We start from the raw sequence: 13,379 nt of genomic DNA on the forward strand, positions 1-13,379 counted from the left end.
CACCCTCTGTCACACAATGCCTCCCAGTACAGTTTATGGACATAGTTCTCTTTAGTCTTTTTCAGGACAGCTCACATATGCAACTGGGTGCAACCAAAAGAACCTGAACTGGAACCAGGGAAATGCAATCTAAATCAGGATTGGACTGGGATTTTTCTTGCCAGCCAGCGATGAGACCACACCTGCCAAACGCAGATGGACCCCAAGCAAATTGTGTGGCAGCAGACAACAAGCCAGTACATGAAGAGGACCACAAGGAAAACGAGGAGTCTGAGCATATGGCTGCTACCCTCCCAATGGAGACTGATAAGGGTAGAGGACTAAGAGCGGGTTTTAATGCTTTGCACCTGTGTAACACAGCCACTAGGTAACAAATAGCAACAAATTGGCCCACAGAGTCAGGTGAGGAGATAGAACCACGAAGAGAACAGTGTAAAAGAAGTGTGAATAAGAGCAAGTGTGGGCTGTAGGGGGCGAGATAAGGAGGGTTAGAGGATGGAGCAGAGTGCTGAAAAGTCAGTGGCAGAGTTTGTGTAGAGTGCAAGTGAGGTATCGATAGTGAGAGACAGTGATACCAGTTGAGGGTAGTGTGGTGAGGGGGTAAAAAGATTGGGCAAGAGGGAAAGAAAGTGAGTGCAAGGGGTTAAAGAGAGTGAGTGATACAAGATAATATGGTAGGAGGGTGTTGAGAGATTGCAAGGCAGTGGTAGGAGTAGCAATAAGGGTGGAGTGAAGCAGGAAAGGGAAAGTAAGTTGTAAGAGGTAGGCAGAGTGTGTGGTAAGATTAAGGGACAAAGGCGCAGGTAGGGGTTTGTGTATACAGGAAAGGTGAGAAGAGGGGTGTTTAGAAAGGTTGTGAAGTTACTCATTCACCCATCCTCTGCCGTCTGAAAACCTGGCAAAGTTAGTTTAAACGTCAGAGTGAATTTGCAAAAGGGCCCCAACTACCATGTTTTTGATTCATTTGTGAGATTCATGAATTCCCCATGTATTTGTATTATTGTACATGGATGTTTTTACATTTGGTGGATTTAACATTTTATGTAAAGCTAATATGTAATCAATTTCTAGACCAACGGTAACACTAAATTAACATCTCCCATTCAGAATTGCCTACACTTTATGCACATAAAATTGCAACCTCGCGCCCAATTTGCCGCTGCCAACAGTCATCAATATGGTGTGCGTAACATAAACCCAATGTGATCATGGGGACCCTTCCCGACCACCCCAACAGTGTAATTAAGAAAAGAGAGCTTGCATGCTTATTTTGAAGGTGGGTACATTAGTGGTGTTTAATTTTGTTCTATAAGGACGGGATTGGCCCCCTCAAAACATTAGTATACAAGGCTGAATAATTCACATACAAACACCTCTTATGAGCAGCGAGTAAATTCTTCTCAGACTATAGGTCAGCGTTCATGAGACAAACGATGAGCTGCCCTGTAGTATTCTGGATTGCCTAGAATTTGACTCTGATAGAATTTAGCAATGCCTCCAGGCTGACCTATCACACACAGGTTAATTGCAAGTTTCTGCACTCAAGTGGAAAAGTAGCTCTTGGTCCCAGAAAAGAACCATGAGTGGTTTGGCATGAAAATGTTAAACGTTGGGGAGAAGAGGTAAGAATACAAGATTCTGGATGTTACAGTCTCAGATTATGGTGTGAATCCAGTGAAAGTGGATGCCATGATCCACCATAAACACTTAGAGAGGTCCATCAGGATAAGCCTTCTTAGGAATGCCTAGTGTGCCATTTTTATATAATCATCTTGGCGTGGTTGGAAGCCAGACCAACAGCTGTAAATATCTGGTTTGACTCAATGTGGGTATGCAAATGGATAGTAACGTCCTTCTCCAGTATTTTGGAATTACATAGAAAACCTGCAATGGGGCAGTAGTTGTGGAGGTCTGCAGGGACTGAGTGATTCATTATTATTCAGAATTTGGATGCTTGCCCTCCAGTGCAGCGAGTAGCTGCGCACTGCCACTGGCTCTGCTAGCATCTCTGTGGGGACTGTGGATATTTACCAGCAGTGGTCCTCAGAGTACACTCTGAATCTGAGGCCTTTGTCGTGGCTGTAGGACTACAGGATCCAAGTGTCAGAATATGAAACATCTTTCCTGGTTGGACTTTGAGGTGGTTGAGGAGTTGGAACCTTTGCTGTGGTGGTGGGTGTATAAACTGTTCTGATTTTTCACACCTCCTAAATGAAATTGATTATTGTTTAAGTCATGGGTCTATGGTATGGTTGATGCTGCGGATTGTGGGGTTCTCAATGGAGTTTCATATCTTGGTGGTTAAATAGTCTCGCTTAGCAGTAAAGATCACTTTGTGGAATGTTTTCTTAAGGTCATATTTGACACTTGGCTGTGTGCTTGCCATGTACTTTCAAGCTTTCAGCATTTTTGTTTCTGTTACTCAAAGAATTCAATGGGCAAGCACCTTATTTGACTGGGTTGTACCTCTTTGGAGGGGCATGCCTTTGGGTACCAGGCTCTCCAGGGCCACATGGCCCTCCGATGAAGAAGGGTTGAGATCTTTTGCTTAGGGGACTCCAGGCAGGGTGGTTGGAAATACAAACACTGCCTCCCCACCCATTTTCAATAGGAAAAGATAATTCCACTTAAGAAGTATACATATAGCCCAAAGTAACTGAAGGGGTTGAACAATAACACTACATAATATTCCAGCAAATGGGCTGCTGCTGCATTGTGGTTTATGTACATGTTCTCCACTAGGGAACATCCAAGAGGCAATATACTGCAGAAACTATTGTGAATGACAAAAATAGAAAGACAAAACGCTAGGTTTCCTGCAAATGACTATTTATTGTGACTCTCATCCAAACTAGCATTCTATTCAAACTAGTCTCCAATACAGATGAAACACAATGCTGGTCCTCTGGGGGTACTAAACTCCCCAGAGTTGCTCTCTCTAGCCTCAAGAGCAAGTGCCTGCTCAATCTGCTCGCATCAACGACTCGACAAACGTACAACGATACTACATTTCTAATTGGGTGGATACATCAAATACATTGTTATGTTAAATGTTAAAGGTATTTGTACCGCGCACCATCACCAACGGAGTTGGTCCCCAGGCGCTCTGGCGGATCTGCAAATGAGAAGGTGGGATGGGAGTAGGATAGTGAGAAGATTGGTGTTCTGTTGGCAGCTTCAACTCGGTATACACCGGGTGCTGAGTTTTTGTGTGTGTATCAGATCGATGTCATTCCGCATGTGTTGTTGGTGCGGCATTGGTGCTGTTGGAGTGTTGTGAAGTGCGTGCGGGTTGTTGTGCGAGAGATGGTTGTGTGAGTTTTTTGAGTGAGATAAGTATGTAGAGGTATTAAATATTTTTGGTTAGTGGGTTATATGATATTTAACATGCTAATATTCACAATCCTGGCTAGATGTGGCGCAGGCTAGTGTTCACAATTCTAGGTGTGGCACTTGCTAACCTTCACAATTCCATCTAAGTGTGGCAGATGCTAACATTCACAATCCTGTCTAGATGCAACGCAGGCTACTGTTCACCATTCCATCTAAGTGTTGGACATGCTAACATTCAAATTTTATCTAAGTGTGGCAGATGCTAATGTTCACAGTCCTATCAAGATGTGATGTAGGCTAATGTTCACAATTCTGAGTGTGAGACAAGCTAACATTCGAGATCCATCCAAGTGTGGCACATGCTGACTTTCACAATACTATCTATGTGTGCCCTGTCTAGATGCGACGCAGCCTGAAGTTCACAGCTCTGTCTAAGTGTGGTGCTTGTTAACCTTCATAATTCCATCTAAGTGTGGCACATGCTAACATTCACACTCCTGTCGAGATGCGAGGCATGCTAATGTTCACCATTCCATCTGAGTGTTGGACATGCTAACATTCAAATTCCATCTAAGTGTGGCACATGCTAACATTCACAGTCCCGTCTAGATGCGGCATGGGCTAATGTTCACAATTCTAGGTGTGGCATTTGCTAACCTTCACAGTTCCATCTAAGTGTGGCAATGCTAACATTCACAGTCCTGTCTAGATGCGACGCAGGCTAATGATGTTTTAGGAATCACACAATTTAATGTAAACACTTTCCAGAAAGTCTTATACAATAAGTCACATATGTGGATTCAAAAATAATCGCATATTTAACAAATGACCTTTAAAGCTGCCCAATAGCAGCATGTCATGCTGGTAAGTTGCTCTGTATATTTATGCACTCATTGCAGGAATCTGTGAGCAACCTGTAAGTCAAAGATTTGGCAAAGTGATGTGTATTTTGTTCTTTGTTGACTGCTAGCATTCTCTATGGAGAATCAAAAATCAAACATGGTATTCCATTTATGACAGATGGGGAATTACAGCATTATCACCAGTCACAAATAATTTAAAAGAAGGCAGTGCCATAACAACTCATTAACACTATATACATACAGATTACTTACCGTCTTCATATTTCTGATGCTTGCATCTGCTTAGATCCACATGCTTTGCATAGGCTGACATTTAGTGGGAGATGCAGAGTATTGCACATGATGTTTTCGAAGTTCGAAAAGGAAAGTCAACTGGGTGGGTTTGTAATATTACCCCTAGTGTGGCGTCTACCCTACCCATGATCCGACATGCGTCGAGGTCCCTCAGATTATTGGTTTATGACATAAGGGAGTGTGAAGTGTAAGAGTGGAGAGTAAAGTTATGATGAGGTGTGCAAGACATCTATAATTTACCCAAGAACCTTCAACTCCAAGAGGGGAGGAAGGGCAGGTGCATTTGAATCTAAGCAGATACAAACATCAGAAATACGATTACAGTACGTAATGTATGCCTTTCGGAGGCTTGGGGATCTGCTTAGAATCAAGTGCTTTGTATAGATTAGCAAGCAGTACTTGGAGAATGAGATGGGTTGTTTGAAAGTAGCACTCAAACAGATGTTTTAACACCGCTTTGCCCACTTGTGTATCACTTTTAGAATGTGTGCCTAAACAATAATGTTGAGTGAAAGTGTGAACCGAACTGAAGGAGCAGCTTTGCAAATGGCATCTAATGGAAAATTTGCTATGGAAACTAGAGTTGCCTCTGTGCCTTGTGTGGAGTGTTCTCTAGGCTTAAATGGCAACGCTCTCGTAGCAAGAGAATAGAAAAGTTGGATGCAGTTGACAATCCATTTTGAAATCGCCGATTTGGAGATAGGGTCATCTTCTCTTCCTGTGGCTATGGATACAAAAAAGGGTCTGTTTTTCTGATCACTTTAGTCTTTTGTAGTGAATACATCACAGTCCTTACATCAAGAGTATGGAGGCTTTTTTCTGCTGCATTTCTAGGGTGTTGGAAAAACGCAGGAAGTTCTATGGATTGATTCACATGGAATTTTGATATTAATTTAGGAGAAAAACGAGGATGCGTGCAAAGCAATACCTTGTCTTCGTGGATAAAGGTTATAGGTCAAAGATTCGAATGCAAAGGATTGAATGACAAAAGGGTCGAATGAAAAGGACGTAAAACAAAAGGGTCGATTTTTTAAAACTTTTTTTGGGGGGATTCCCTCCCCTCCAAATCCCCTTTTTTGTGGTAAAAACTACTTTTTCCCAAAACGGACCCCCCCCCCCCCCAAAATATATAAATAAATAAATAAATAATCAACCCTTTTGTTTTAGGTCAAATTGACTCGATCCTATGGCATTCGATCCTTTTGGATTCGAATCTTTGACCGGACACCGATAACAAAGGGGTCTTGTACTGATGGTGCTTGCAGTTCACTAACCCTTCTAGTAGATGTAATAACAAGAAAAGTGTATCACTACATATTATCCCAACAAAAAATATTGCCGTATATATGGTCGTCTGGAACCGCCATAGGCGATATTTTTGGGGGGGATAATTTTTGGGGTTTATGGGAGCGGGAGTTGCAGGGGTGTCCCCCGCTCCTTTAAAAATAATGCAGAGGTTGCAGGGGTGTCCCTCGCAGGTTCCATGCCTTAATATCGCTGCAAAAATATGGCAATATTTTTGCGGGTATATTAACACATAGAACCAAGAAAAGCTATCTTGTAAGTGAGAGGCTTAAGAATGGCTTTGTGCGTAGGCTCAAAAGTCCCCCCCTGCCCCTTCCATGAGCCTTATAAGTACACTATTTAAGTCCCAGCCGGGTGTAGGATTAGAAACTAGAGGGCATCATTTTTACACCTTCCAGAAAGCTTTAACTTCAGGCACTCTCACCACAAAATGGTATTTTGTGAAGGTGGTCTATGCTGAGAGAGCAGCTAGATGTACTTTAAATGAGGTGAAGACAAAGCCCACGTCTAACAGATATAATAGATAGTGTACTATATGTGAGGGTGAACAGTCAAATGGATTGATTGCACAAGCTTTGCACCATAACACAAACGGTTTCCATTTGTTGAAATAACAATGCCTTGTGTTTGACTTTCGTGGCTCTTTTAGAATGTTCATGCACCTCTGGTCTAGGTTTAAATGACCAAACCCTATGACTTCAAGAGCTAGGCTGCTAAGTTCAAGGTCTGACGGCATAGGTGAAATGCTGTCCCTTGATTCTGTGACATCTTGGATGGGCATGGTAGTTTCATGGGAGGACAAAGACATTATTGAAAGGTGTGAAAACCATGTCCGTCATGTCCACATTGGGGTCATCAGGATAAGTCTCACTTGTTCCAGGTGTAGTTTGTGGGCTATTCTGTTTAGAAGAGGTGTGGTGGGGGTGTGTGAAGGGGGGAGCGTAAGCACATTTCCCAACCAATTCATTAACAGTGCGTTCCCGTTGGATGCGGTCTAGGGAAATCTGGATGCGTAGTCTAGGCATTGTGCGTTCTCTTGTGTAGCAAAGAGGTCTATTTCTTGGAACCACCAGTTTGAGAAGACGTTGTGTAGCACATCTGCTTTTAGTTACCACTTTTGTTCTGAGGGTAGACCTGCACTTCTGCTTAGTACATCTGCCAGAGAATGGAGTTCCCCTGGAACATGTGCCAGGGGAAACGTGTTTTAGTACCCACAGCCAAAGATTCTGGGCTAGTCTGGACAGCCCTTGAGAATGTGCCCCCCCAGGTTTGTTTATGTGAAACATGGCTATGGTACTGTCTGTCTCTTAGAATAAGGAGAGCCTTTTGTAAGAGCTGTGGTTTGATAGCTTGAAGTGCTTTGAAGACTGCTGGTAGTTCCATAAGGTTGATGTGTTTTCTGGTCAAGGCTTGTGTCCACACCCTGTGTGCAGCGTGATGGAAAAAGTATGCTCCACACCCTGTTAGGGCTGCGTCTGTAGTAAGAGTGGCTTCGATAGCTTTTGCGTTGAAAGGTTTTCCTTTCAAAAGGTTTTGTTTGGACCACCATTGAAGCGATAGAACCAGAGGTTGCGAAACCACCACTAAATCGTCACATAGACCACTTGCTTGCGACTATTGTTTCGCCAGCCACTCTTGCATTGGACGCATGCGCTGTCGGGTGTATCTCACTCGATAAATGCGGTAAGCCATCAATCCTAGAAGGCACCTTGCCTTTCGCAGTTACCCGACGACAGGCTATGTACTGAGGGGGTTGAAAAAACATGTTTTGTACCCTCTCATTGGAGCGAATGACCAAACCGTTGTTTGTTCGAATTAGTGCCCCAAGAAACGGTTTTATCTGACTTGACACTACAGTTTCTTGTTGACGGAAAATTCCAATTGGTACAGTAGGTTGACTGTCAGCTGGGTGTTTTGCAGACACATTTGAGGTGTGCCTCCCATTATTAGCCAGTCATCTAAGTAATGGTACACTGGAATGGACTGCCTTCTTAAGTTTGCGGCCACTGCTGCTAGGACCTTTGCAAACACTAAAGGAGCTGAGGCTATGCCGAATGGTAGCACCTTGAACTGCTAGTGCTTGTCCCCCACTTTGAACCCTATGTATTGTTTGTGCGCTGGCAACAAAGAAATATGAAAGTATGCATCTTTCATGTCTAATGTTGCCATGTAATCCCTGGTTTCAGTAGAGGAATTACCTCCTGCAGCGTAGTCATCCGGAACGTTTGAGGCTTGACATTTGTTTGCAGAGCGCAGGTTCAGAACTGGCATATGGTTAGATATTTCTTTGGAACAAGGAAGTACAATGAAAAAATACCTTTGTTTTCTTCCAGAGGTGGCACCACCTCTATTGCTCCTTTTTCCAGTAATGTTACAATGTCTTCCTCTAGAATAATTAAATGTTTCGTAAACATTCTTCTTGTATGAGGAGGGTGGTGGCATGATGGTTTGAAAAATTCGATTAAATACCCTTTGGCCACTGTAGTGAGCACCCAGCAATCTGATGTTATCCCCTCCCATTCCTGGGTGAATGATGATATGCAAACCCCTACTGGGGATGCATGGGAGGGAATGTAAATTGGAGCGTCACTTGTTGGCGGGGGCAGCTGAGCCTCTAAAGGGCTGCAACTCTGCCCTGCTTTTCCTTTGTGAAACCCCCTCTGTTGGTTCGATTGATATGAGCATAATTGAATTTGGGGATTGCTGAAAGACGAGCCAGATGCTCCAAATCCAGATTGTTTGGATCTTGTAAATCCTTGGCTGTGAAAGGTGTGTAGTGTGTTGAAGACGCCCCTTTGGACATAAGGCTTATGTGTAATCTGTCCTAAAGTTTTTAAAGTCTCATGCTCCTTTTTAGTCATGTCAAGTTGATCATCAACCACCTTTCCAAACAGGACTGCATCTTCAATAGGCATGTTGATAAGCGATGCTTGAGTTTCGGGTTTACACAGTTTGTAATAATAGTAGCGTCTTCCTGTGGTACTATGTGCACTACTGGTCCAAACATATCCATGGAGCTGTGCTGGAGAGAAAGTAGGGGTATGAGGTCCTAAATGCCTGTTTACTATTTTTTGTGGAGAGTATTTTTACTACCTATTTTTATTTTTTGGGCGTATTTGCCTAGTTTTAGGGAGTAAAAGTGGCTGATACACCCCTTATCTGTAGGTTTGGCTGAGTCCAAAACATTTTAAAGTATGTTTTGGGCCACCTGTTTACCCTCTGTAGAAATGTTGATACAGTGTGATCTTGCTGGTTCATGGAACTGAGTCAGGGTGTTTGAGCACCTCGTCCTACTGTGTATTGTAACTTGCAAGCAGTGTGGTATTGTTTGAAATTCTAGTTATGTATGCACTAGAGGTAGTTTATAATAGCCACTTGCATTACTTATTAGGGGGTGCTTCTGAACTAGAGAGTGGAACACCAGCTCTCTTTCTGGTGGTGGTGACCACCGGGGAGGCCGGTTTTACATGTTCTCTTATGTATAGAGGGTCAGATGGAGATGGTCTGAATATCTTCTCCACTCTAGGATTTACTGGTCTGGGAAGGCATACAAAGTGACGGGCAATTATTTTCTTTATGGATTGTAACAAAGGAATGGCCTGGCTAATGGTTTTCTTTTCATGTAGTATTTCTTCCACAAAGGCAGTGCTGTCTACTAATGTCTTTTTCGGTGGGAATATGGAAATGGTTGGCTGCCCTTTTAAGTAAATCATTATACAGCTACTGGTCATCAATTGGAGAGGTATGTCCACTCTCAGGTGCAACAACATCCACATCCAGAGTGTCCATAATGGTGACATCCTAGTCATCCTGATAAAATTAGTCAGGGTCCCGACTAGGATCATCTTGGTCCACATACCATACATCCTGATCTGCCTGATCATCCCTTTGAAAAGAGTCATGGGAGGTGTCCAGGACTGTATGAGTTAGCGAAGGAAGGTGCCTTGGTGATGTCGGGAACGGTTGGGCTGGAACATCTCGAAGTCTAATGTTTTTTTCTCGAATGGCGAATTTATTTTTAGAAATCAACGAAAGACGAAACTTTGTCCATCTCCTCAAAACATTCTTTTCTACAAGTCCCTGCTCTAGGGGAGAGAGATTTGTGATTATTTGTCTTTATTTGTTGTTTTTCTGCCAAAACATGACTTTTATGCTTTTTCGACATATGTTTTGATGCCTCCAAATCAATCGAGTTACTTTTATGCATGTCTATTGCGCCTGTGGTTTTTTGTTGCCTTACGTTAACCGCGGTTGCAGAATCGCTGCAGGCTTTTTCAGCACATGGTTATTAAGCCGCAAAGCTCCTTCCGCCAGCATGCCGCCTTTTCAATGGCTCTGTCGCAGTGCAGCCTGGGGTTGCGTATTTGGGCATGCGTGTGTGTACATCTTTATTGCCAGAGGCTTTACACATAGAAATATGAAGCACCATGCACTTTATTGAAAACCTGCCGACTAGATCGTAAATATTAGTATTGGTGTCAATACTATATGGAGTAGTGTAGAGCACAAACACTTTAGTGTGAAATAGGCACTTTGGCGAAATAATTGAGAACATCAAACCGCTGCAAAGATAGCGTCTAAGCAGGATATTCTTTACATGCCACGCAGAATTAGAATAAAGTGGATTAATACATTATAATAACTGAGTCACTAGATGAAAGGACTAAAAACTGTAATAATATAATTGGTGAATACAATTGTCATTTACAAAGTATATTAAAAGATTCTTGCAGATTAAAAAATATGAATTTATGAGACAAAGTGAATGTACCCATACAACACGTTAAGACAGCCACCATGATTGAGAGCATCTTTTGTGCTAAGATGTAGATGTCACACATGACATAGCTAGTCAGCTGACTGATGATTGTGTGGAAACAAAAGAAGGCCCTAAGCAAGTTACAATGTAATTTCTGCCGGAGGAAGTGCCTGCTAATGGGATGTAACGCGTGGCGTAAAGTTTCCATGTGAAGATTATATGCGTACTGCTATGCAAGTCCCTTTTGGGGTTTTTATGAACTGTGAAATTGATTTTATGAAAGAATACAATTTAATTTGTATGCACTTTGTGTTCAACACTCAATGCTCAAGACATAGTGCTTGAGCATTGATTTGGAACTCAGTATACTAGTTTTCTATTATTACAACAACCAGAAACTGAGTAGCAATTTTTTTCTGAATAGAAAAAAATCCTGGCGTGGACTATGTTTCCTTTGTCATCGACGGTAACATCATTCCAGTCTAGAAAGACATGAAAACATTGGGGGTTTACCTGGACTTGTCGCTCTCCCTCACAAGACAGGTAAACGCCATCACCTCTGCGGCAACGCACACCTGCAAACTTATCAACTCATGCAGACCGTTCCTGACCCCCGAAAGCTTCATCACGATAGCCAGCGTGCTTTTTCTCTCCAGAATAGACTACTGCAATGCACTATGTCCTGGCTCGTCCACGTGGTACATCAAAAAATTACAGATTATTCAAAACCATGCTCTAAGAACAGCTTTGAGCATAGCAAAGAAAGAGCATCTTTCTCCTGCAAGACGGACTGCACACTGGCTGCCCGTTCGTGAACGCATCTTATTCAAGACACTTTAGATAACAAAAATGCCTGTCAAACACTGCCCGAGATACCCATCCAGGAATTTGTTAAAGCCCTATCCAACAGACCAACGCAGTCCCTCCATTCGCACTTCCTCGCCATCCCTAGATTCAAGTTGCAAAAAGCAGGGGGATGCAGCTTCCGAGTGGTGTCGGCAAAATTCAGGAATGCTCTCCCGCTTGCTCCGAGATCTGAAACCTCATTCTGGTCTTTTTGCAAAGGCCTCAAAACATGGCTTTTCACGCTAGAAACCTAACCCTTCACACCAAATTGCTCGCCTATGACTGTAAAAAATCTTTTTGTGATGATTTAACAATAATGTCTGTCGTTATATTGTCTTCTATGTAACCAGCGCCCAGATATCTCCGGGTTCAGTGCGCTCCATAAATTTCCAAAATAAATAAAATATATATATGGGATACATTACTCACCGTAATCGTATTTCTGATGCTTTGATCTGCTTAGATTCACATGCTGTGCATAGGCCGACATCTAATGGAAGCTGCAGTGTATTACAGTTTGTTTTTCGAAGCTCGAAAAAGGGTGTCGACACAGGGCGTGCCAGTAATACTATCCCTAGTGTGACGTCCACTGTACCCATGATCCCTCACGCGTCTAGGACCCTCATATTGTATTTTTTCTGACATGAGGTAGCATGAGGAGTAGCGCGAGTACAGATAATCCAAGCAGATAGATAGAAAGGTAAGACTACAAGCATCCATGCGCCTTCTCTCAGAGGGGAAGAAGGGTGGGTCGCATGTGAATCTAAGCAGATACAAGCATCAGAAATACGATTACGGTGATTAATGTATCCCTTCTGAGGCTTGTGGAATCTGCTTAGATCACATGCTGTGCATAGATTAGCGAGCAGTACCAGAAGAAGGAGGTGGGATGTGAGAAGGGTTATGAGCAAATAAATGTTTTAGAACCGCTTATCCCACTTGTGTATCTGTCTTGGAATGAGTGTCAATGCAGTAGTGCTGAGTAAAAGTGTGAATAGAGCTCCAAGTAGCTGCTTTGCAAATGGTGTCAAGGGATACATTTGCAATGAAAGCCAGAGTGGCCCCAATGCCTCTTGTAGAGTGGGCCCTAGGCGTGAAAGGCAGAGTTTTTCCAGAAAGTGAGTAACACAGCTGGATACAGTTAATAATCCACTTAGAGATGGCACCTTTAGAGACGCGATCCCCCCCCTCTCTGCCTGTAGCTACGGAGACAAACAGCTGATCTGTTTTCCTTAGCGGTTTGGTCTTGTTTACATAGTAGAGGACCGCCCTACGCACATCTAGTGTGTGTAGTTTCACCTCAGCCGAGCTTTGTGGGTCTTGGAAGAAAGCCGGAAGCTCGATGGACTGGTTCACGTGGAATTTTGAAATAAACTTTGGTGAGAACATAGGGTGTGTGCGTAAAACCAGTTTATCTTTATGGACAGTAAAGAAGGGATCTTGCACTGACAGAGCCTGAATTTCACTGACTCTTCTTATAGATGTAATTGCTACTAAGAAGGCCGTTTTGTAAGTCAGGTGTTTGAGACTGCTTTTGTGCATGGGCTCGAATGGGGGGCCCACGAGCTTAGATAGCACCACGCTAAGGTCCCATCCTGGTGGTGAGTTTGAAATGGGAGGGTGAAGTCTCTTTACTCCTTCCATGAAGGCTTTAACTACTGGTACTTTCCACCACAACACCTTGTTATGCGAAGTGGTGTATTCTGACAGGGCTGCCAGGTGTACCTTCAGCGAGTTAAAAACCAGTCCTGCATCCAGCAGGTGGAACATGTATGTAACAATAGTGGAAGGAGTGCAATCAACTGGGTTGATTTGTTTATTCTGGCACCAGATAACGAATCTCTTCCATTTGTCAAAGTAGCAGTGTTAGGTTTCCTAGATTCCTTTAGGATGTCCATACACCTCTGTTGTAAATTGAGATGTCCGAACTCTATGACCTCAGGAGCCATGCTGCCGGGTTCATTGAGTTGGGTTGAGGA

At 43.1% G+C, this 13,379-nt stretch overlaps 1 protein-coding gene across 4 annotated transcripts in view; it reads right to left on the reverse strand.

Moving 5' to 3' along the window:
• Window positions 1-13,379, reverse strand: part of LUZP1 (leucine zipper protein 1) — a 455,239-nt gene that overhangs the window by 202,015 nt on the left and 239,845 nt on the right. The window lies entirely within an intron of this gene.

This window comes from Ambystoma mexicanum, chromosome 11 (genome assembly GCF_040938575.1).
Source record: "Ambystoma mexicanum isolate Mex_15411 chromosome 11, UKY_AmexF1_1, whole genome shotgun sequence".
Lineage (NCBI taxonomy): Eukaryota > Metazoa > Chordata > Amphibia > Caudata > Ambystomatidae > Ambystoma > Ambystoma mexicanum.